This window comes from Artibeus jamaicensis, unplaced genomic scaffold (assembly GCF_021234435.1).
Source record: "Artibeus jamaicensis isolate MK-2021 breed Jamaican fruit bat unplaced genomic scaffold, CSHL_Jam_final contig_456, whole genome shotgun sequence".
Lineage (NCBI taxonomy): Eukaryota > Metazoa > Chordata > Mammalia > Chiroptera > Phyllostomidae > Artibeus > Artibeus jamaicensis.
In genome coordinates, this window is record NW_026521839.1 from 5,171,709 (window position 1) to 5,198,388 (window position 26,680).

At 39.6% G+C, this 26,680-nt stretch overlaps 1 pseudogene; it reads right to left on the reverse strand.

The window, feature by feature from the left end:
• Positions 1-383: 383 nt before the first annotated feature.
• The window catches only part of LOC119051098 (60S ribosomal protein L10a-like), a 35,898-nt pseudogene continuing 9,601 nt past the window's right edge, over positions 384-26,680 (reverse strand).

A 26,680-nucleotide genomic window follows, 5' to 3' on the forward strand; every position in this document is an offset into this window, starting at 1 on the left:
GGAGAGGAAGGTGCATAGGAGTAAACTTGGTTTTTATTCAAATGAGACTGTTACATCTTTAGGATGTTCTATGTCCCTATGGTAATCACAAAGATGTTTATAGAAAAACACAGAAGGGAATCAGATGGGAATCAATACCTGTAAATACAAAAAATCAGCTGAATACAAAAAAAAAGCTGGCAATAGAGTGTATAAGGGACGCAAAAAAGCTGTAAGACATGCATAAAACAAATAGCAAAATGACAGAAGTAAAGACTTCCTTATTCCTATAATATTATTCTAAATATAAATGGATTAATTCTCCATTTAAAAGGCAGAGATAGGCAGAATGGATTTTTTTAATATTTATTTTTTGGTAACAGTATGGTTTATTGAGCTGTGCCTTAGTACAAGCTCTGGGGCTTGTCCATGGTGCTCTTGATGAACAAAGCCGGGACATCCTGCCAGTTCTTTTTTGAGTAGTGACACCCAGAAATTGACAATTAAGTGGATGTTGCACTCAAGCTCATCATTTGTCATCTTCACATGGCCAACAGCCATTGCCAGACACAGCACCTTCTTCATCTAAAACTTGATTGTGGATTTGACTTTATCAACTTTGGCCACCATGTTCTCATCATGGGTCAACAAGGAAAGGAACTTGCCAGCCTTATTCAGGCCTGGGCCCAGGATTCCCGGTATCTGCTTGATCAGAGACTCTGAAGCCAAAAAGGCATCATACTTCTTGGCCAGCTTCTTGACCAGTTTCTTATTCTTGCTGAGTTTCTTCAGCACCTCGACGTTCATGTGGGGGATTTCCATGGCGTTGGCCTCATCACAGTGCTGCTGGTTCCCCAGAACACACACAGAGAACTTGGGGCAGGGAGTGGACTTAAGCCTGATTGTGCCCAAGAAGCGTTTGTCCTTCTCGGGGGTCATAGTTCTTCAAGGTGATCTGCAGCTCCACCGTCTCCAAAAACTTCCAGCACTTGCACTGGTTCCCCTGCAGGACTTCCTGCACCACCTCCTAAAGGGTGTTTCTGGAGAATTTACTGCTCATGACTCCTTACGCTGCAAAAACACAAAAAGAGCCAGAATGGATTTTAAAATGATCTAATTCTATGCTGTCTACAGGAGACAAACTTTAGATTCAAAGCTATAAACAGGTTGAAAGTAAAGGATGGGAAAAAATATAACACGCAAACAGAAAGCACATGAAAGCTGAAATGGCCATGCTTATATCAGACAAAATAGACTTTAAAACAAAAGTGTTACCTGAGCTAAAGAGTGATACTTTATATTGATAAAAGGATCACTCCATCTTGAAATTATAAAAATTATAAACATATATACACCTAACAAAAGAGTCCTGAAATACATGAAACAAAGGTGGGTAGAATTAAGAGGAGAAATAATTCAACAATGAACAGAAACTTCAACACTCCACCATCAGTAGTGTATAAAACAGCCCTGGCTGGTGTATCCCAGTGGATTGTGCACTGACCTGTGAACCAAAGGATCACAGTTTGATTCCCAGTTAGGGCACATGCCTGGGTTGTGGGCCAGGTCCCCATTTGGGGGCATACTAGAGGCAACCACATATTGATGTTTCTCTTCTCCTCTTTCTCCCTCCCTTCTCCTCTCTAAACATAAATAAATAAAATCTTTTTAAAAATAGTGTATAAAACAACTATGCAGAAGATCAATAAGGAATGACAGTCTACACAAACAGACTTCTACAGAGAACTCTATCCACCAGTAGCAGAATACACAGTCTTCTCCAGTACACTTGATACGCATTCTCCAGGTTATAGAGACGCAGGCCATGAGGAAAACCTCCAAAAATTTAAGAGACTTAAACTTGTAAAAGGGTGTTTCCTTTTATTGGAAATTGGAAATTAATAATAGAAATAAAATAGGGAAATGTGTAAAAATTAGACAATATGGTAATAAATAACCAATGAGTTAAAGAAGAAATCCAAAAAAATAAGACTATAGTTTGGTATAAGTTAAAATATAGAACAACATAGCAAAACTTTTATGATACAAGTGCTCACATGAAAATTTATAGCTGTAAATAGGTATATTAAAAAAGAATAATCTCAAATCAATAAACCAAACTTCCACATTAAGATACTAACGGATTCCTGGCTGGTGTGGCTCAGTGGATTGAATTTTAGCCTGTGAAGCAAAAGGTTGCCAGTTTGATTCCCAGTCAGGGCACAGGTTGCCTGGGTTGGGGGCCAGATCCCCACTGGGGGGTATGTGAGAGGTAACTGATCGATGTATCTCTCACACATTCATGTTTCTCTTCCCCTCTTTCTCCTTCTCTCTAAAAGTAAATAAACAAAATCTTTTTTTTAAAAAAAAGACACTAAAGGAAAAAGAAAAGAAAAGCAAACTAAACCCAAAGTAATAAGAAGAAATAATAAGAATTAGAGTGGATATTGATAAACTAGACTATAGAATAAAGTAAATATAAAACTAAATGTTAATTCTTTGAAAAGATAAATAAGGTTGACAAACCTTTAACTGGAATGGCAAAGACTAAAAGAGAGAAGTATCAAATAGCTAAAATAAGAAATAAGGCTCTGGCTGGTGTAGCTCAGTGGATTGAGCTCGGGCCTGCGAACCAGACAATCACGGTTCGATTCCCAGTCAGGGCACACGCCTGGGTTGCAGGCCGGTTCCCAGCAGGCCAGCTCCCAGCAGGGAATGCACAAAGGGCAACCATGCATTGATGTTTCTCTCCCTTTCTCCTTCCCTTCCCCTCTAAAGAGGGGAGGAGCAGCAGCATTGTCTCCTCTTTGAATCCTCCCACACACAAAGCCACAGAGCAACAACATGAGTAGCCCTGCCCTGGCAATTCCCCAAGACTCCCATCCAAATTACCTGTGCACTTTTCTACAATAGTCCACACTACTAAGATAGAGAGTCAAAGAAGCTCTACCTAATACCTAACCCTAACCCTGACCCTAACCCCTAACCCTAACCCATTTATTAAAAAATAAAAAATAAATAAAAAATAGCAGCAACCTTTATGACAAAAAATAATAAAATAAAATAAAATAAGAAATAAAAGGGGAGACATTAGTCATATGTATTTTCTATCTTATAGAAATAAAAAATGATAAAATTATCTTCTGAATGACTGTAGGCCAACAAATTACATAATATAAATGAAAATTTTTAATTCCTGGAAAAAACAAATTACCAAACTGTTTCAAGAAGAAATGTAAGTAGGTGAACATGGTTCACATCCTCACACATCCACAGCAAAAATTACAATTAGACTACAAGACAAATATCATCCAGAATTATCAGAAAATCGAGCTGTATGGAGGTCTGACAACCAAGGTATTAAAAAAGCTACGTTCATCCAGATGGGTAGCAGGGACAGAGATTCAGAGAAGTGAAGAGATGCTGAGAGGCACAGAGATGAGGAAGGGCATTACCAAACCCATCTGTGATAGATAAAAATTGGGAGGGATACATAAGGAGCAATGGCAGCCCTACACCATACCACCCAGCCCAGGGTTTCAGTGCTAGGAAAATAAGTTCCCATAACTTCTGGCTGTAAAAACCAGTGGAAGTTGGGAAAACAGAAGAAAGTGTAGACCTCTCAGAAATCTCCTCTTAGAAGGCCTACAATGGACTTAGGAGTTACACAGACTCCCTCCCTCTTGCCTTCAGCACCAGGGCAACAGTTGGAAGAGCACCAGTGGCATACAGAGAGAAATTAACATGACTGGCATCAGAGTGAGTGCTAGGAGACAGCTTACTCTTGAGCAAAACTCCATAGGCCAGGCAGCAGCATTGTCTCCTCTCTGAGTCCTCCCACACACAAAGCCACAGAGCAACAACATGAGTAGCCCTGCCCTGGCAATTCCCCAAGACTCCCATCCAAATTACCTGTGCACTTTTCTACAATAGTCCACACTACTAAGATAGAGAGTCAAAGAAGCTCTACCTAATACGTAAAAAACAAACACAGTGAGACTGTCAAATTGAAGAGACAAAGAAATATGGCCCAAATGAAAGAAAAGAACAAAACTCCAGAAAAAGAATGAAATGGAGATAAGCATTCTATCAGATGCAGAGATCAAAACACTGGTTATCCCTGGCTGGTGTGGCTCAGTAGATTGAGTGTCAGCCTACAAATTGAAAGGTCTCTGGTTTGATTCTCAGGGCACATGCCTGAGTTGCAGGCAGATCACTATTTGGGGCATGTGAGAGGCAACCAGTCTCTCCCACACATCAATGTTTCTCTCCCTCCTTCCCCCTCTCTAAAAATAAAAAGTATAAAAACACTAGTTATAAGGATGCTCAAGGAACTCATTGGGTACTTCAACCGCATAGAAAAGACTCAGGCAGAGGTTACTTTAAGTGAGATAATGAAAATTTTATGGGAACCAACAGTGGAAGGCATGAAGCCAAGAATCAAATGAATGATTTGGAACATAAGGAAGAAAAAAACCAATCAGAATGGCAAGAAGAAAACAAGAATAAAAAAACACAAGGATATGCTAAGGAGACTCTGGGACATCTTTAAACATACCAATATTTGAATTATAGGGGGTGCCAGGAGGAGAAGAGAAAAAGCAAGAAATTGAAAACTTATTTGAGAGACTTCCGCCAAGATGGAGGTATAGGTGGATGTGCCGTGCCTTCTCACACAACCAAGTTTAGGGACAACTAAATATTAGCAACACAAAACACAGCCAGAACATGGAAAATTGAACTTTTCGGAAGTCCGTTAACAACAAATTCTGCAGCCTGACCGGTAAGGGGTGAAACCAGTGGCTGGTGGAGCGGGATTGCACAGGAGGACTCGGTCAGACAGGCTCAGGCGCGGAATCCAGATGCGGAATCCAGGTGCAGGGTTGGACCTAGTGAGCGACCAAGCGAGTGACCAGGCGAGCGACCGCGGAGGAGACAGCGGGGAAGCGGTGCTGCGTGTTGACTGGGGTCGCCTATTTGTGCTAGAGTGGAAAGGCAAGGGAGTGGGCGGTTGGACCGGGCCGGCTTCCCCGCGGCAAGCGGCAGTAGAGGGCGCTGCCATTTCCCCGCTCTGACCACGCCCCCACATACAGCGTCACAACCCAGCGACCTAGGAGTCCAAGGCGCTGCTTTTCACACTTAAAGGGCCAGAACAGACCAAAAATGTCGCAAATTCTTGAAATCCCTGAGCCCATAGACCTAAGCGATGAAGAAATAGCAAAACTCTCAGACGCACAGTTTAAAACACTGGTCATCAGGATCCTCACAGAACTGGTTGATTATAGCCACAAATCAGAGAAACATATGAAGGCGAAACTAATTGAAATGAACGGAATTGCACAGGAAACCAATAGCGATGAAAAGGAAACTGGGACTCAAATCAATGGAGTGGACCAGAAGAAACCAAATAATGGCCAAACAGAAAAGAGTCAAGAAGCAAGAATTCAAAGAAATGAGGAGAGTCTTAGGAACCTCCAGGACATCTTTAAACGCTCCAATATCCGAATTATAGGGGTACCAGAAAGGGGAAAGGCACAGCCACCAGTGGAAAACTTATTTGAACAAATAATAAAGGAAAATTTCCCCAATTTGGCAAAGGAAATAGACTTCCAGGAAATCCAGGAAGCTCAGAGAGTACCAAAGAAGTTGGACCCAAGAAGGAACACACCAAGGCACATCATAATTACATTAGCCAAAATTAAAATGAAGGAGAGAATCCTAGAAGCAGCAAGAGATAAGGGGACAGTCACCTACAAAGGAGTCCCCATCAGACTGTCAGCGGATTTCTCAAAAGAGACCTTACAGGCAAGAAGGGGCTGGAAAGAGGTATTCCAAGTCATGAAACCCAGAGATCTACAACCAAGATTGCTCTATCCAGCAAAACTTTCATTTAGAATGGAAGGACAGATAAGGTGCTTCTCAGATAAGATCAAATTCAAGGAGTTCATCATCACCAAGCCCTTATTATATGAAATGTTAAAGGGACTTATCTGAGAAAAAGAAGTTAAAGAAACATGAACAGTGAAAGGACAACAAACTCAGTTATTAACAACCACACCTAAAACGAAAGCAAACTAAAAGGACAGATAGATCAGGAGTGGAGACATAGAAATGAAGATCTCAAGGAGGGTTAGCAACAGGGGAGTGGGAGGAGGAGATGGGGGGAGAAGGTACAGAAAATAAGTAGCATAGACAGCAGAAAGAAAATAGATGGGGGGGCAAGAATAGCATGGGAAATATAGAATCTAAAGGACTGGAGACACATGGTCATAAACTAAAGGGGGGTAATGTTGGGAATGGGGGGGTAGGGTGGAGGGGAATGAAGGGGGGAATAGAACAACTGTAACAGCATAATCAATTAAATAAATAAATGAATAAATAAATAAATAAAAAAGAAAACTTATTTGAAAAACTAATGAAAGAAAACTTCCCTAATTTACTGAATGGAATAGATTTTTAAGTCCAGAAAGCACAGAGTCCCAAACAAGATGGAACCAAAGAGGACCACACCAAGACACATTATAATCAAAATGCCAACAGTTAAGGATAAAGAAAGAATCTTAAAAGCAGCAAGAAAAAAAAACAGATAGTTACCTACAAAGGAGTTCTCATAAGACTTTTAGCTGATTTCTCAAGAGAAACTTTGCAGGGAAGAAGAGATGGGCAAGAAGTGTTCAAAGTGATGAAAAGCTAGGCCCTACAACCTAGATTATTCTACCCAGCAAAACTATCACTTAAATGGAAGGACAAATGAAGTGCTTCCCAAACAAGGTAAAGCTAGTGGAATTTATCATCACCAAGTATTATTATATGAAATGTTAAAGGAACTTATTTAAGAAAAAGATAAAAACTATGAACATTAAAATGGCAATAAATTCACAACTATTAACAATTGAATCTTAAAAACAAACTAAGCAAACAGGCATAACAGAAACAGAATCACAGATATGGAAATGATGTGGAGGGTTACCAATTGGGAGGAAGAGGGGTGAGAGTGGGGGAAAAGTTTAAGGGATTAAGAAGTACAAATTGGGACTTCCTGCCAAGATGGAGGCATAGCTGGAAATATTGCATCATCTCGCACAACCAAATTTAAAGAAAACAAAGATTTAGAAACAAAAACACAAACAAGACAGAAAATTGAACTTTACCGAAGTCCAAAAACAATGAACCATTCATCCAGACTGGTAAGAGGGTTGAATTCACCGTGCGGTGGAGAAGGGTCCCAGCAGGAAAAGGCGGTAGTTATCACACTTGGCGGGCATGGGACAAAAACCCAGTAAGGCTCGCAAGGCAGCTAGATGACCCCAGACACATTCGCATGCAGATAAACCAGGCAGGTTTAAAAACAGTCAGTGAGACAGACTGCACAGCCCAGGGCCCCAGCAATGAGAAATAAAGCCTAAGAGCACCAATTGGAAAAACTTTCAGGATTTGAGGTAACAGGAGAGGCTCCCAGCCTCATGGGAGAGTTTTCTGGGGAGACCCACAGGGTCCTAGAATGTACACAAGCCCACACGCCCAGGAACCAGCACCAGAATGGCCCACTTTGCTTCTGAGAAGTGGCAGAGGGGACCAAAATCAGAGAGTGGAACAAATACCATTTCTCCCTCTCTGACCCCACCCCTAGTCACAACCCAGCGACTGGGTAGACCCACCCTGGTGAACATATAAGACTCCACCCCTCATCCATAACAGGTGCGAACAGACCAAAACGTGATGGCTCAAGCAGACGAACAGCTCAAAGCTCCAGAGCCAATACTTCTAAGCAACAAAGAGATAGCCAACCTATCAGATGCACAGTTCAAAACACTGGTGATCAGGATGCTCACAGAACTGGTTGATTTAAGTCACAAATTAGAGGAACATATGAAGGCTAAACTAAGTGAAATGAAAGGAAATGCACAGGAAACCAATAGTGAGGGAAAGGAAACTGGGACTCAAATCAAGGGAGTGGACCAGAAGGAAGAAAAAAATGACCAAACAGAACACAATGAAGAAACAAGAATTCCAAAAACTGAGGAGAGGCTTAGGAATCTCCAGAACATCTTTCAACATTCCAGCATCCGAATTATAGGGGTACCAGAAGGGGAAGAGGAACAGCAACAGGTGAAAAAGTTATCTGAACAAATAATACAGGAGAATTTTCCCAATCTGGCAAAGGAAATAGACTTCCAAGAAGTCCAGGAAGCTCAGAGAGTCCCAAAGAAGGTGAACCCAAGAAGGAACACACCAAGGCACATCATAATTACATTACCCAGGATTAAAATGGAGAGAATTCTAGAAGCAGCAAGAAATAAGGGGACAGTCACCTACAAAAAAGTTCCCATCACACTGTCAGCTGATTTCTTTTTTTTTAATATATTTTATTGATGCTATTACAGTTGTCCCATTTCCCCCCTTAAGTCCCCTGCACCCTGTACACCCCCTCCCCCATCATTCCTCCCCTTTAGTTTATGTCCATGTGTCACAAGTTCTTTAGATTCTATATTTCCCATACTATTCTTGCCCTCCCCCCTGTTGATTTTCTACCTACCATCTATGCTACTTATTCTCTATACCTTCTCCCCCCTTCTCCTCCCACTCCCCTGTTGCTAACCCTTCATGTGATCTCCATTTCTATGGTTCTGCTCCTGATCTAGCTGTCCTCTTAGTTTGCTTTTGTTTTAGGTGTGGTTGTTAATAACTGTGAGTTTGCTGTCCTCTCACTGTTCATCTTTTTTATCTTCTTTTTCTTAGATAAATCCCTTTAACATTTCATATAATAAGTCCTTGGTGATGATGAATTCCTTGAATTTGACCTTATCTGAGAAGCACTTTATCTTCCCTTCCATTCTTAATGAAAGTTTTGCTGGATAGAGCAATCTTGGTTGTAGATCTCTGGGTTTCATGACTTGGAATACTTCTTTCCAGCCCCTTCTTGCCTGTAAGGTCTCTTTTGAGAAATCAACTGACAGTCTGATGGGAACTCCTTTGTAGGTGACTGTCCCCTTATCTCTTGCTATTTCTAGGATTCTCTCCTTCATTTGAATCTTGGCTAATATCATTACGATGTGCCTTGGTGTGTTCCTTCTTGGGTCCAACTACTTTGGAACTCTGAGCTTCCTAAACTTCCTGGAAGCCCATTTCCTTTGCCAGATTGGGAAAATTCTCCTTTATCATTTGTTCAAATAACTTTTCCACTTGTTGCTGTTCCTCTTCCCCTTCTGGTGCCCCTATAATTCGGATGCTGGAATGTTGAAAGATGTTCTGGAGATTCCTAAGCCTCTCCTCATTTTTTGGAATTCTTGTTTCTTCATTGTGTTCTGTTTGGCCATTTTTTCTTCCTTCTGGTCCATTCCCTTGATTTGAGTCCCCGTTTCCTTTCCCTCAGAGGAAACTATTGGTTTCCTGTGCATTTCCCTTCATTTCACTTAGTTTAGCCTTCATATGTTCCTCTAATTTGTGACTTAAATCAACCAGTTCTGTGAGCATCCTGATCACCAGTGTTTTGAACTGTGCATCTGATAGGTTGGCTATCTCTTTGTTGCTTAGAAGTATTGGCTCTGGAGCTTTGAGCTGTTCTTCTTGAGCCATCACGTTTTGGTCTGTTTGCATCTGTTATGCATGAGAGGTAGAGCCTTAGGTGTTAGCCAGGACTGGGCAATCCAGTTGCTGAGTTGTGATGCTTATGTGGGGGTGGGGTCAGAGAGGAGCAATGGCACTTGTTCCACCCTCTCTCTCAGATTTTGGTCCCCTCTGCTGCTTCTTGCAAGCAAATTGGGCCCCTCTGGTGCTGGTTCCTGGGTGTGTGGGCTTGTACACCCTCCAGGACCCTATGGGTCTCTCCAGAGAACTCTCTGTGAGCCTGGAAGCCTCTTCCGGCACCTCAACCCCAAAAGTTTTTCCAATTGGTGCTTTTAGGCTTTAATTCCTGTCACTGGGTCCCTAGTTTGTGCAGTCTGTCTCACTGCTTGCTCCTTTTGCCTGGTTTATCTGAGTGTGAATGTGTGACCGCAGTCAGCCAGCCGCCTTGCACCCTCACTGGGTCCACCCATTGCCACCCACACCTGAGATCTGCCAACTGCCACCTGCGCACCTGGGTCAGTCCAGCTGCTTTTTCCTGCGTGACCCCTCTCCACCAGGCACTGACTCCGCCCCTCTTACCAGTCTGGATGAAAGGTCGTTGTCAGACTTTCGTACAGTTCAATTTTCTGTGTTTTGGTTGCATTTTTGTTACTAAAACTTTGTTGTCTTAATCTTGGTTGTGAGGGGAGGAACAGTGTTTCCACCTACACCTCCTTCTTGGCCAGAAGTTGATTTCTTAAAAGAGACCTTATAGGCAAGAAGGGTCTGGAAAGAAATATTCCAAGTCATGAAATCCAAAAACCTACATTTAAGATAGCTCTCTCCAGCAAAGCTCTCATCTAGAATGGAAGGGCAGATAAAAAGCTTTCTCATATAAGGTCAAGTTCAGAGTTCATCATCACCAAGCCCTTATTATATGAAATGTTAAAGGGACTTATCTAAGAAAAAGAAGATAAAAAATATGAATAGTGAAAAAAACAGCAAACTCACAGTTATTAACAACCACACCTAAAACAAAAGCAAACTAAGCAGACAGCTAGATCAGGAACAAAACTACAGTAATGGAAATCACATGGAGGGTTGCAACAGGGGAGTGGGAGGAGGAGAAGAGGGGAGAAGGTACAGAGAATAAGTAGCATAGATGGTAGGTAGAAAATAGGGGGAGGGCAAGAATAGTATGGGAAATGTAGTAGCTAAAGAACTTGTGACACATGGACATGAACTAAAGGGGGTAGTGGGGGGAGGGGTGTGCAGTGTGCAGGGGAATGAAGGGGGGAAATGACACAACTGTAATGGCATAATAATCAATAAAATATACTTTTTAAAAAGTACACTGTTGGTGGGATTGCAGACTGGTACAGCCATTATGGAAAACAGTATGGAATTTTCTCAGAAAAATAAAAATCGACCTGCCTTTTGACCCAGCAATTCCACTGCTAGGATTATATCCTAAGAATCCTAAAACATCAAAGAATGTTCATAGCAGCACAATTTACAATAGCCAAGAGTTGGAAGCAACCAAGGTGCCCATCAGTAAATGAATGCATCAAAAAACTGTGGTACATATACACAATGGAATTCTATGCAGCAGAAAGAAAGAAGGAGCTCCTACCCTTTGCAACAACATGGATGGAGCTGGAAAGCATTATGCTGAGTGAAATAGGCCAGGGTTTGAAAGACAAATACCATATGATCTCACCTTTAACAGGAAGCTAAACAACAAAACAAACAAGCAAGCAGAATAAAAACAAAGACACTGAAATAGAGAACAAGGGGACAGTGACCACAGGGGAGAGGGAAGGGAATTTAAGGGGGAAAAGGGGAGGGATTCATAGAAGCAAATATGAAGGACACAGGGATGAGAACTGGGAGGGATGTAAAATGGAGGGAGGTGGGGAGCACGGTGTGGGGGGGCTGGTATGGGAGAAACAGGCAAAAAACTGTACTTGAAAAATAACTAAATAAAATTATTGAGAAAAAAAAGTACAGATTGGTAGTAAAAAACAGACAGGGAGGTGTTAAAAACAGTATACAAAGTGAAGAAGCCAAAGAACTTATATGTATGACCCATAGACTTGAACTAAGGTGGGGAAGAATTGCTGGAGAGAATGGGGGGCTGCATACCAGGTGGAGGGTGGCAAAGGAGGAAATTGGAACTACCATAATAACATGATCAACAAAATATATTTTCAAAGGAAAGGCAAAATTCTGAATATCCCTATAACAAGTGAAAAGATTGGCTTAGTAACAACAATAACAAAAACAAAAACAAAAACATTTCACAAGGTAAAGCCCTGGTCCACATAGTCATTCAAAGAAAAATTAATATCAGTTCCTCACAATCCCTTCCAAAGAATAGAAGAGGATAGAACACTTCCCATTTCATTCTATGAGGCCACTGAAATTTTTAAAAGATTATGAATCATGGCTAGTGGTGTATTATCCTGATAATATAAGGTTTTTTCATCATCTGAAAATCAACTAGTATAATATTCCATATCAATCAAAGAAAAAATTACATGATCATCTTGGTAGACATTTTTCTCTTTTTGTTTTGGGTTATGGTGTGAGTTTTAAAAAAGGCAAAGCAGGAACAAGTAAGGGAAGGACACATGGACAATAACAAGGGGGTGGAAATGGGAGGGAAGTGGGGAGGGCTGGGGGTGGGCTGGGATGGGGGTAAAAGGCAGAAAACTGTACTTGAACAACAATTAAAATTTTTTAAAATGACAAAGGATATCTTGGCTGGGTGACTCAATTGGTTGGAACACTGACCCGTGCATCAAAGGTTTCAGATTCCATTGCCAGTCAGGGCACATACCTATGCTTCAGGTTCAATCCCCAGTCCATATGGGAGGCAATCAATTGATGTCTCTCTCCTATATTGATATTTCTTTCTCTCTCCCTCTCTTTCTCTCTCTCTCCCCAGCCCCCACCGCTCTTTCTCTCTTTCTAAAATCAGTAAGCATATCCTCGGGTGAGGATTTTTTTTTAAAGGTGAAGGAGCAGTAAAGGTAAGGAATCAGTGAGAATTAAACAAGGTCCTGGATGTAAAGGAAGGTTAAGAAAAGAGTAAAAGAGCCCCAGCTGGTGTGGCTCAGTGGATTGAGCACCAGCCTGCAAACTGAAAGGTTGAAGGTAGGATTCCCAGTCAGGGCACATGCCTGGATTATGGGCCAGGTTCCTAGTTGTGAGAGGGCATGTGAGAGGCGACCAATCGATTTATCTCTCACACACTGATGTTTTTCTCTCCCTTCCTTTCTCTCTAAAGTTAATAAATAAAGTCTTTTTAAAAAAAGAATAAAAGAGATAGGGAAAGGAATGTAATGGGTTTTTATGGATCTAAAAATGAGGTAGTTCTAAGTGCCTCATATTTTTAATTTGCTTTACCTAAGGAATTATTTAGCAAGGCAGTTTTAAGTCCAATTTTAAGTTGGAATACTTCCCCTACCAACTAAAAAAATCATGCCTTTGGGAAGTAGAAATATTATTTCTTTTCTGTTCTGAGGTGCCTCAAAGGTCTTGCCACATATTTTGCACTTATAGAATTTCTCCGCTGTATGAATTCTCTGAGGTGAGTAACTTGATAGCCACTACTTAAGGTCTCTCCACATATTTTATATGGTTTTTATCAATATGATTTCTTTTACATATTAGGATGTCTTCCCTGACTAATGACTTTCTTACATTTTCCACATCCATTATAATTCACACCAGTATAAATTCATCAACATATATTAAGGTTTGAATTGTATCTAAAAGCCTTCACACATTCTTTGCATTCAAAGAGCTCCTTACCTAATGAGTACTCTATTTTCAAGTAACTTATTGATATATAGTAATCATTTCCCCACTTTGATTACATTAGTAGAGTTTTTACCAGTATTAATTGATCTGATATTGTGTTAGTTGTCCACACAGTAAAGGCTTTAATGAATTTGTTACATTGATAAAACTTCTCAGCAGTATGAATTCTCTAGTATATAGTAAGTCCAAATATCTTCCTACATTGCCCTAGCTTGTGTGGCTTAGTGGATTGAGTGCTGGTCTGTGAATCCAAAGTCACTGATTCAATTCCAAGTCAGGACGCATTCCTAGGTTGTGGGCCAGGTCCCTGGTTAGAGGCATGCAAGAAGCAACTGTTATTTCTCTCACACTTGATGTTTCTTTCCCTCTCTTTCTTCCTCCCTTCTTTTCTCTCTAAAAATAAGTTTAAAAAATATAAAATCTTAAAAAAACTAAAACAAAATAAACAACAAAAACCAAACAAAACTAAAAAGATAACTTCCCACATTTATTATATAAATCAGGTATCTCACCAGTAAAAATTCTCTGATATTAATTCGTCCACATACAATAAAAGCTTTCTACATTCTTTACATTAATAATTATTATCATCAGTATGAATTCTCTGGCTTGAAGAAAGAACTCAATTAGGTGTAAAGACATTACCACACTCCTTATATTTCAGTGATTACTCATTTGTATAAATTCTCTTATTTTTATTAACTTGTCCATACACAGTAAAGGCTTTCCTTCATTCTTTACATACATAAGGTTTACCCCCAGTATGAATTCTCCAGTGTGAAGAAAGCACTCAATTAGGTCTAAACACATTTTCACATTCTTTACATTTCTATGGTTTCTCACCCATATGAATTCTCTAATGTGAAGAAATTGTCCACATACAATTAAGGTTTTATTGCATTTCTAATATCCATAAACACATCACCAGTATGAATTCTCTAATTTGTAGTAAGAACTGAATTAAGTCTAAACATTCTTCCACATTTCTTACATTCATCAGGTTTTTCAACAGTATAAATTTTCCTTTTTATTGAATTTATTGGAGTGACATTGGTTAATAAAATTATATAAGTTTCAGGTATACCATTCTACAATGCATCATCTATATATTATGTTGTATACTTATCACCCCAATTCAAGCTTCCTTCCATCTCATCAATATAAATTCTTTATGTTAACTAATTTGTCCACACACAATAAAGGCTTTCCTACATTACTAATATTCAATTTATCATAAATATAAGTTCTCTGGTGTGAAGAACTCAATTAGTTTTAAAAACATTCCTACATTTCGTATGTTAACAGAATTTCGACCAAGTATGAATTTTGTGGTGTTCACTAAATTATCCACACAAATAATAGCTTCCTCACATTCTTTTTTTTAATATTTTATTTATTTATCATTAGAGGGGAAGGAAAGGAGAGAGGGAGAGAAATATCAATGTATGGTTGCCTCTTGTGCGTCCCCTGCTGGGAACTGGCATGCAACCCAGGCATGTGCCCTGATTGAGAATGGAACTGTGATCCTTTGGTTCACAGGCCTGCGCTCAATCCACTGATTTACACCAGCCAGGGCTCACATTCTTAACATTCATAAAATTTCTCACCAGTATGAATTCTCTTTAGTGTAGTCAGGAGTGAATTAAATTTAAGCACTTTTTTACATTCCTTATATTCCTTGTATTTTTCACTAGTATGAGTTCTCTGAAGTTGAATAAATCAATATTCGTTACTGAAGGTCATTCCACATTTTTTATGATTACACAATTTCTTTTTAAAAAACATTTTCTTTATTTATCTTTAGAGAGAAGGGAAATGAGAAAGAAAGAGGGAGAGAAACACGAATGTGTGGTTGCTTCTTGCGTGCACCTAGCTGGGGACCTGGCCCACAACTCAGGCATGTGCCCTGACTGGTAATCAAACCAGTGACCCCATTCTCAGGCTGGCACTCAATCCACTAAGCCACACCAGGCAGGGTTGATTATATCACTTCTATTTAGAGCAAATTTTCTCTTAATATTAAAAAAGATTGTATTTATGATATTGCTTTTAGAGTTTCTGTCTATTACACATTGTTTTATAAAATGACAGAATTCCATGTGGTCATTTTTGTAGGAAATAATTTGGGTTAAAAATTTTGTTGAGACACCTGACACCTTTCAAACATGCTCTCACACTTTCAGTCATTTCAGAAAATAGAGGCCTTGAGGTCAAGTGTATTACTTCTTAATCTGGTTCTTTAATTCCAATATCACATATTCAGTGTGCCCCCTCCTTAATTCTGAGTCCAAAGACTATTGTGGTGGTAGAAGAGACTGCTATATCTCTAATAGCATTCTCAGAGGAAATAGTTTTACCAGTGAGTTAGTTTTGTGCAGCTTACTATTTAAAACTTTCTAATAAGCTTGTAAGCATAAAATTCCCCATATGAATATCCTCCAAGTTAAAAATACCTGCAATTGGCCCTGGCCAGGTGGCTTAGTTCATTGGAGTATAATCCCATGCACTGAAAGACTGCAGGTTTGATTCCCAGCCAGGACACATATCTAGGCTGTGGGTTCAATCCTTGGTTGGGTCACATACAGAAAGCAATCAATGATGTTTCTCTCTCATATCAATGTTTCTTCCTCCCTCTCTCCCTCTCTCTCTCTTTCTCCCTCTCTTCCCCTTTCTCGAAAATAAATAAATAAATAAATAAATAAATAAATAAATAAATCTTTTTTTAAAAAAAAAGAAAATAAAATGGCCCTGGCTATGGTTCAATGGATTGAACACTGGCCTGTGAACTGAAAAGCCACAGGTTCCATTCCCTGTCAGGGCACATGCCTCAGTTGTGGGCCAGGTCCACAGTAGGGGGGATGTGAGAGGCATCCATACATTGATGTTCCCCTGTCTTTTTTCATTCCTTCCCTTTTCTCTAAAAATAATTTTTTTAATTTTTAGGAAAATACCCTAAAATTATTTTGAAAAGTCATACTGTTAACTTTTTGCTTAATTTCCATACTTTGGTTATTTTCTTAATCATTTTATGTGACTGTACATAATTCTGAAATATTATTCTTCATTGTTAAAAGGCTGTCTTATGCAGGTTTTGTTTAGTGATGGTTTGACTAGATTTATAGATAAAATGAAAGGCATTTACTAATTCACATAAGTCTTGGTATGGTAAATAAATCCAGAGTCATATAGCACTGAGGCAGTACTAGTTTCATAGAATTAACAACTGTCAAGATATCATGTAAGGAATGTAAATTGCATGTGCAATACTCATTATCTTCCACAAATGTTGTCTTGTTTGCTCATCTGTTCCAATGTTAGAAAACCAAAACCAAGCCCTGACCCATGTGGCTCTGTTGGTTGGGTGTGGTCCCCACGAAGCTGAAGGTTATTGGTTTGATTCCCTGTCACGGCACATGGCTGGGTTACAGGATCCATCCTGGTCAGGGTGCACTGAAGAGGAAAATGATCGGTGTTTCTCTCTTTCTCCCTCCCTTTCCATCTCTCTAAAAATAAGTAAATAAAATCTTTAAAAAAAAACACCAAGATACTCATCTCAATCAGGTTCTGTCTTCAGCGCCAGTGAATGTGAGCAATATCTTCTTTTTTCTAGATTTCCTAATATTTCCTATGATTCCTTGGCTGCCAATAAGTAATGTTCCTTATTCTTTTTAAAGCTAAGATTCATGAGCCCCAAAGAATAGATACCAGACTAGATACTTAAGGAGCATCTTAGGCATTGGTTTCACATATGAAATACAACTCATGCTTCTTTTTTTTTAAGATTTTATTTATTTATTTTTAGACAGAGGGGAGGGGAAGGAGAAAGGGAGAGAAACATCAGTGTGTGGTTGCCTCTCACGTGTCCCCTACTGGGTACCTGGCCCACAACCCAGGCATGTGCCCTGACTGGGAATTGAACACTTTGGTTTGCAGGCCAACACTCAATCCACTGAGCCACACCAGCCAGGGCACAACTCATGCTTCTTGATGATGGAAATGTCACACTTCGTAAAATGAAATCTGTTCCCAAATATTACACTTGTGGTCTTGGTTGCGTGAGTGATGTGTCAAACTATTGAACAATATTTATTTGTCCAACTTTTGAAATTATACATTTTTTAAAAAGACGGATTCTGATAAAAAAAATAAGAAAATTCTCATTCCATGGAAAATGGAGTAATTACACTCCACCCTGTATAGTTACATTTTCCCAGTGAATAAAATACATGCTAGATAGAATGTAGCAGGTAGGTTTGTGAAAAAGACAAAAATTTGAAGTTCCGCTAAATCAGCACAATTTTTCTCCTCTGACACTGCCCAGTGTGAACTCAAAGGCAGCCTGAAATCCAGAAGTGCACGCCAGCTGCAGACAAAAGTTCCAATAGAATCTTTCTCTTTCTGGTCTTGGAACCAGAAAGAAGAGTAGTAGATCTAAGAGATGGTAGCAGAGGTTCTCTTTTTTTTCTTTTTTCCCTTTTTTCCTGTCAAATCTCCAGATACCAAGGAAGTGCCTAAAACTCTGAGAAAGGGAAATCCTTCTCTCTGCCAGAGGATCTGTGAACTCAAAAACATTGAGCTAATCCCTGTTGCTTTTTTTTCCCCCCACTTTTTTTAAATAGTATCCTGGGCTGTTTCTAATTGAATTTATTGGAGTGACATTGATTAATAAAATTATATAGAACAACTGTAACAGCATAATCAATAAAAAAATAAATAAAATTATAGAGGTTTCAGGTAAACAATTCTACAATACATCATCTGTATATTGTATTGTGTGTTTACCACTCCTTTCATCATCATTTATCCCCCTTTTTCTTCTTCCATCTCCCCACTTCCCTCTGGCAGTTACCATACTGCTGTCTATGTCCTCGAGTCTTTCTTTTTTTCTTTGCTTAATTCCCTCACCCTTCTCACTCACCCCCAGCCCTCCCCTCTGACAGCTGTGAGTCTTTTCTCTGTACTCATGAGTCTGTGTCCACTGTGTTTGTTAGTTTATCTTGTTCATTAGATTCCACATATAAGTGAAATCATGAGGTGCTTTTTTTTTACCTGACTGACTGGCTTATTTTATTTAGCATAATACTCTCCAGATCCACCTGTGTTGTTGCAAAAGGTATCTTTCTGTCATCTGTCTTCTCAGTCCTTAATGCAGACACCATCATGGGCAGAAAATGGAAACTGAAGCCTCAGCCTTCAGAGTGAAGGACCAGAAATAGAGGCCCCAGAGTGTCACTGAGAACAAGGGACATCAGAAGAGTGATCCCATAAAGTTGTGTATGTACTCATGGGCCTCACTCTGAACAACACTTTAAGAACTGATGTGTGGAGCATATCACTGCCCAGATCCACAGCTGACCACTGGGTGGCACACCTGCAGGCCTGATGCAAAGAGCACTGCAATCCCTTTGAAAACATAACTATGTTTTCATACAGAAGCCAAGTCAACAGAAGATAGGTTAAAACTTAAGGCCTAGCTCTGGTTGGTGTAGTACAGCGGATTGAGTGTGGGCTGTGAGCCAAAGGGTCACTGGTTCAATTCCCAGTCAGGGCATATGCCTGGGTTGCAGGCCAGGTCCCCTGTGGGGGCCACATGAGAGGCAACCACACATTGATGTTTCTGCCCCCCTTTTCTCCCTCCTTTTTCCTCTCTCTAAAAATGAATAAATAAAACCTTAAAAAAAACTTAAGGCCTAATATAACCTGGTCTTAATATAATCACCTATTAAAACAAACACAACAAAAAACTCACAACATTCTCCTTATGACAGAAATAAGACCAAGAATCTCATAACATAATATTCAAAGTGTCTAGGATACAATCCAAAATTATATGGCACATGAAAAATCAAGAAACTCTCAAATCCCAAGAGAAAATTTAATAACAGACACCAGTTCCAAGATGACTCAGATGTTTGAATTATCAAAAAAGGATATTCTAACTGTACTCTAGGAATTAAGAGTGGACAATCCTGTAATTAATGAAAAACTTCAACAGCAAAATAGAAGATATAATGAAGGACCAAATGCAAATATTAGAACCAAAATACAATAACCAAAGTAAATTCACTAAATGGATCAACAGCAGAATGGATATGTCAGAGAAAAAAGGTGAGTGAACTTGAAGACATACCAAGAGAAATAATCTAACCTGAAAAACAGAGAAAAATGGATTGAAAAAAAAATTCAGAAACCTTAAGGGTAATACAAAAAGGCAAAACATTTGTGTCAGCAGCATCCCAAAAGAGAAGAAAAATTAGAGAGAGCAGAAAAATATTTAGTCCTGGCTGGTGTGGCGCAGCAGATTGAGTGTCAGCCTGCAAATCAAAGGGCCGCTGGTTTGACTCCCAGTCAGAGCACAAGCCTGGGTTGTGGGCCAGGCCCTCAGTAGGGAGCATGTAAGAAGCAACCACACATTGATGTTTCTCTCCCTCTCTTTCTTCCTCCTTTCCCCTCTCTCTAAAAATAAATAATAAAATTTAAAAATATATATTTAAAGAATTTATGGCTAGAACATCTCAAATTTGGCAAAAGACACACAGAAACAAGAAGCTTAGTAAACCCCAAACAGGATAAAATCAAAGAAATACGTTCCCAGAGACATCATTACCAAACTTCTGAAAACTAAAGAGCCTGTGGTGATGGCCAGAGGGACAGGAGGGTAGGGGCTGGGTGGAGGTGGGCAAAGGAGGGGGGCAGTAGGGACATTTGTAATAGTGTCAACAATAAAAATAAAGTAAAAACAAATAAGTAAATAAATAAGCAATATCAGACACTCAATAAAAAATCCTGAAAGCAATTAGAGAAAACAATGCATTTTATGTAAGTGAACAATTATTCAAGTGACTATGGATTTCTTACAAAAAATAATAGAGGGCAGGAAAAATGGAACATATTTATAGTGCTATAAGAAAAAACTATCCTAGCTGGTGTAGCTCAGTGGATTGAGCGCAGGCCTGTGAACCAAAGTATTGTGGTTCGATTCCCAGTCAGGGCACATGCCTGGGTTGAAGGCCAGTTCCTAGCAGGGGATGCATGAGAGGCAACCATACATTGATATTTCTCTCCCTCTCTTCTTTCCTTCCTCTCTAAAGATAGAGAAATAAAATCTTAAAAAGAAAAAAACTATCAACCCAGAATTTAGTATCCAGCAAAAGTATTTGTGAGGAAATAAGATAAAATAAAAATATTATCAGATGAAGAAAAATGAAGAGAATTTATTACCAGGAAGGAAATTATACCAGGGAAAAATTTGGAATATCAGAAATGAAGTAAGAGTAAAATAAGTGGTAAATATCAGATAAATATAATAGGTTATTATTCTCTGCTAAAGTCCCATATAGTATATGATGGTTGAAAGCAAGAATTAATTATTCTGACTCTATTTTTAAAATATTTTAATTCTTTAAGTTACAATTGATTCTGGAAAATAAACAAGATACACAGGAATATGTAGAGCAAATGTTATTCCTTCTCAATTTCCACTTCTCTCTCCAGAGTTAACTATTGGTAACACTTTAGCCTTTATCCCTTTAAAACTCTTTATATCCAACTACATACATAAGTAGGTAAGTATACAACCACATTATACAATATTATGATTGTGTTCCTGGTATCTTGGTTTGTAACATATTTACAGAACTTTTCATTTATTGCTAGTACTTAGAAATTGCTTCATGTCAGCACATCCATCTGTTCTTATAACTACATTGTAATCTGCACATCAAACATAATTTATTTGAATAGTTATGTCATGTCCAATGTTTTGCTATTCAGAAAAAGGTTACAATGAAACATTATTACACATATTTGTGCATATGCACCAGTATGATTTTAGGATGAATGCTTAGGGGTGGAATTACTGGATAGCAAGTTTGTAGATTTGAATTTTTTGACAGATATGCCAAATGAACTTGTAATCAATCTATTTAAATTTTCACAGATAGGGAAAATTAGATATTGTTTATGAGTTCCTAATTACTAGTGAGGCTGAGAGTCCTTTATACATTCACCGACCAATTGTAATTTCCCCATGAATTTGGTGCCCAGTCAACGATAATCTATTGCACATGCCCTGTTTGCCAAACATTCTTTTAGATCCTGGGTATATAGGAATGAACAAAACAGACATAAATCCACGCTAGCTTTTTAAAAACTTATTTATTTGTTTGTTTGTTTTAGAGAGAACAGAAGGGAGAGAGAAAGGGAGAGAAACATCAATGTGAGAGAGAGACATCAATGGGCTGCCTCTCATACATGCCCTGACTGGGACTGAACCTGTAACCAAGGCATGTGCCCTGACCAGGAATTGAACTGGTGACCTTGTTCTCTGTGGAATGATGCCCAACCAACTGAGCTACACACATTAGCTTTTCTTGTTTGTTTTTGCTTACATTTTAAAAAAGATTTTATTTATTTATCTTTAGAAGGGAAGGGAAGGAGAGAGGGAGAGAAACATCAATGTATGGTTGCCTCTTGTGCATTCCCTGCTGGGAACTGGCCTGCAACCCAGGCGTGTGCTCTGACTGACTGAGAACCCAACCTCGATCTGTGCTGGTGACTTTTCCCACAAGTCCCCCCATCTGCCACGGATGAAAGTAAACACTACCAAGACATGATCTGCTTGGGAAGGAGAGGTGGCTGACCCCTCAAAAGGGAAGGGCCTCGAGCCCCTTCCTCTAGGGGTTTTTATTGTTTTGTAATACACAGGAATACAGGGTGGCAAGGATCAAACAGTAGATAACATTTCAAAGAAATCTGAGGGCTTAGTGTGAGTCAGAGTCTGTCAGGTAAGGGGTTTGCAGAAACTTTGGGAGACATACTCATTTCCTGCTTGGACCCTTAACCTATGAATGAAAGCACTCTTAGCAGAGCAGGTTTCACAAGATTTTGAGGAATTCTTTGTGATGCCAGATTTTTCCTCCCAGGATCTGCTCTGGCAAGGCAAGGAGCTACACCCCTCCCATCAGGTATTCAGGCTTAAGGGGATTAGAGCCAGGAAGCGCTTCTCCCAGAGGACATGGGGACTTGGCTATGTCACATAGCTGGGGGGCAAGGGTCTATTGCTCACTTTTTGTTGCAGCCCCCCCGAGTCCTTCCATGATGGCCTCCCAAGTGGTTGAGTCTGGGTTAGGTTGCTCCCCGCTGTGAGGAGACTTACCCATCACGGACTTCCAACCATGCTTTGGGGGCAAGGAGGAAACTGAGGCAGCATTTGCTACCAAAGACAAGCTTTGTCTCCCATGGCTCACATTCCGGAGGTCACTCACTCATCCTTAGTCACGGGGGTAGAGTTACAATTCCTGAAACTAGGCGGTCCACAACAGTGATCCTTTTGTTCCCAGGCCCATTCTCAATCCACTGAGCTACACCAGCCAGGACTGTTTTTTGCTTACATTTTAAGATTTATATTCTTCATCCATTTTCTGCTGGGCTGCTTGTTTGCATCTTATTTATTTTCAGGAAGTATTAATATATACTCATATATTCTTCATATTTTGAGATATTGCCCAAGTTAATTAAAATATTATTTATACAATTAAATAAACCCCAAAATATTATGGGCTAGTGTGGATATTTTTCTGAATTTTACCAGACTTTACCATATAACAAATCTAGTTCCAACCCTACAATCTAGGTACAGTATCACTTTCTGCCATTGAGACACTGCCTTGGAAAATCTGAGCAGCACCTGCCTTCCTGTGCTGTGCGTACTGAACATGCCCTTTCTGAGGGAGATGCAGGGAGAGCTGAGCCTTTGTGATTGCCCTGAGTCTCCAAGCCTTGAGCTTCTCCAGTGTGACCCAGAATAGACGGACACTCTACCCTCTCACCTACTCCTCACTGAGCAGTTCTCAAGGCCATTAACAGATATTAGGATCCATGTATTTTTTAAAAGAATTCACTGTAATTTTTAGTGGTACATAGGTTATAAATAGGTTGGATCCTCCCAATTTTCAGAAAGTCATCTGAGAGGTATAGGGATCCTCATATTTCTGGGCCTGCTTGGCTTTCTGGGCCTAAGGAGAGCCCCTGGTGGATAGAGAGTACATTGCTACCCAAAGTGTGGTTCTCAGACCAGCTGGCTCCGCTCCACCAGGGAACTTGTTCCAAATGCAGAACCTCAGGCCTCCCCAAAACTAATTCATCTGAATCTGTATTTTAACAAGATTCTCATATGAATCACTTGTCCATTAAACCTTGAAAGTACTTGTGTAATGATAAAAAGCAAAGACTCTAGGGCCAGCTGGGCTCCACTATTTACTTGCTGTTTAATCCTGGGCAATTTAGTTTTCTGTACCTCAATTTCCCCTTCTGCAAAATGGGACTAATAATATTACTACACCTATATTGTAGGGTTTTGGGGGGTTAACACAAGTAGCTAACAATAATGTCTGGCAGCTAAAGCCTAAAAATTACTGGGTTTTGGGGTGGGGGTTGTGTCAACATAAAATGCATCCAAACTTCTAGGAATTTTCATGAGTTTTTTTGAGCCAAACCAACAATTTCCGGGAAGCAAAATATCATCAGATTTAGAAAATGCTCCAGAGAATGGCAGTTTTGCCCCTTATTTTATACATTACAACCAAAGGAGGCAGCTTAAGTGTTACTGGACCCAACCAGAATAGGGGGGTCCTACCACTCGCCACCTACCAGGCAAATCTCCAAAGACACAGTTTGGTGGAAAAGAAAGGAATCATTTATTTAATAGCAAGTTTCTGCCTAAAATATTTGCATAACAAAAGTAAGAGGAGCCCTGGCTGGTGTGGCTCAGTGAACTGTGAGCCAGCCTATGATCTGAAGGTTGCCGGTTCAATTCCTGGTTGGGGCATATGTCTTGGTTGCAGGCCAGGTCCCCAGTTGGGGGTGTGTGAGAGGCAACGGATGTTGCTCTTACACATCAATCCTTCTCTCTCTTTCTCCTTCCTTTCCCCTCTCTCTAAAAATAAATAAATAAAATCTTCAAAAGTAAGGGGAAAGAAAAGTCAGAGTATGACATCAAAAATAGCTATTTAAATATATGTTCTTACAACCACGACATAGGTTCAAGAACTGAAGATAATGCAAAAACAAGAATCTGTGCAGCTGAAGAGGGCACGTAAACTTTGGCCTAAGACATCCAAAGAAAAATCATTCTGTCATCCTCTGCCAGCTCAGTTCAAGGTTGCCCCAGGAAACTCTTTTCCTACCCTAAAGTATCTTAAACATAGGTGGCTTAGCTATTCATCAGTTGCTGTCCAGCTCCAGGCATCTCTGAGTCTGCACCCCCAGGCCTCCTGTCACAGGCCCACACTGGCCACCGTGGGCAGGCCTGTTGGCAACCGTTGATATGGCTTCCTTGACTTTTGTCAAGGAAGGTATCTGTGTAAGACATGACTATCCACCATGACTCACTTAAGTTAAGAAGTTTTAATTTCAGGCCATCCTACATGGTTACTTTTGGTCTCTGAGTTTGTAAGGCTGCCATGCATGCTTGCCCTGAGTTTGCCAGGTTTAGTACATGGCCCCCTTTTTGTCCACATTTGACTAAATAACTTTTTATTTTTCAACTACAGTAGACATATTTTAGTGTTAGGTATATAACACAATGATTGGACATTATATAACTTATAAAGTGATCAGCCCAGTGAATCTAGAACCCATCTGACACCATACATAGTTATTGCACTAATATTGACTGTATTCCCTGTGCTGCACTTTTACCTCCCTGTGACTGTTCTGTATCTACCAATTTGTATTTCTTAATCCCTTCACCTTTTTCACCCACATCCTCAATCTCCTTCCCATCTTTCACCCACTCCCCCAATCCCTCTCCTGTCTGGCAACCACCAGTTCTCTCTCTGTGTCTGAGTCTGTTTCAGTTTTGTAAAAAAATATTTTATTTATTTTTAGAAAGAGGAAAAGGAGGGAGATAGAGGAGAGAAACATCAATTGGTTGCCACTCATACACCCCAAACTGGGGATCTAGCCTTCAACCCTGGCATGTGCCCCGACCCAGAATCGAACCAGTGAGCTTTCAGTTTGCAGGCCTGCACTCAATCCACTGAGCCACACCAGCCAGGGCAGGTCTGTTTCACTTTTGTTTGTTTATTTACTTTTGTTCTCTAGATTTCACATATAAGTGAAATCATATGGTTTTTGCCTTTTCCTGATTGACTTATTATACTGAACATAATACCCTCTAGGTCCATCTATGCCATCACAAATGATAAGATTTCATTCTTTTTTGTGGCTTTGTAATATTCCATTGTATCTATATAGCACAGCTTTTTTGTCCCCTCATCTGTTGATGGTTGCTTATACAGCTTGGCTCTTGCAAGTAACACTGCAATGAACATAGGGTTGTATATATTCTTTCAAATTAGTGCTTTGGGTTTCTTTGGATAAATCCCCAGGAGTGGAATCACTGGGTCATAAGGCAGATGATCCATTTTTTAATTTTTGAGGAAACTTCATCCTGTTTCCACAGTGGCGGCACCAATCTGCATTCCCACCAACAGTGCACAAGGGTTTCCCCTTTCCCCACCTCCTTGCCAACACTTGTCTTTTGTAGATTTATTGATAATACTCATTCTGACACGTGTGAGATGATACTTCACTGTGGTGTTAATTTTAATTTCTCTGACAATTAGTGACATTGAGCATTTTTTCACATGTCTGTTGGCTTTCCACATGTCCTCTTTGGAAAAGTATCTATGTAGGTCCTCTTCCCATTTTTTAATTAATAAATTGTCTGTTTGTTTATTTGTTTGTTTGCTTTGTTGTTGAGTTGTACAAGTTCTTTATGAATTTTAGATGTTAACCCTTTATTAGATGTATCATTAGAGAATATGTTCTTCTATTTAGTAGGTTGTCTCTTCATTTTTTGATGATTTCCTTTGCTGTACCAAAGGTTTTTTGTTTGATGTAGTCCCATTTGTTTATTTTATTTTTGTTTCCCTTGGCCAAGGAGATGTATCAGAAAAAAAATAAGGATTGTACTGCCTATGTTTTCTTCTAAGATTTTTATAGTTTGGGGTCTTACATTTAAGTCTTTGAACCATTTTGAGTTAATTCTTGTATATGGTATAAGGAGGTGGTCTAGTTTCACTTTTTTTGCAAGTATCTGTCCAATTCCCAGAACCATCTGTTTAATAGACTGTCTTTACCCCATTATATGTTCTTGCCTCCTTTATTAAATATTAACTGACCATAAAGACGTGGGTTTATTTCTTGGTTCTCTATTCTTTTAAATATTTTATTTATTTATTTTTAGAGAGAGGGGAAGGGAAGGAGAAAGGATGGGCAACACTAATGTGAAAGAAAAACATTGATCAGCTTGGCCTCTCTA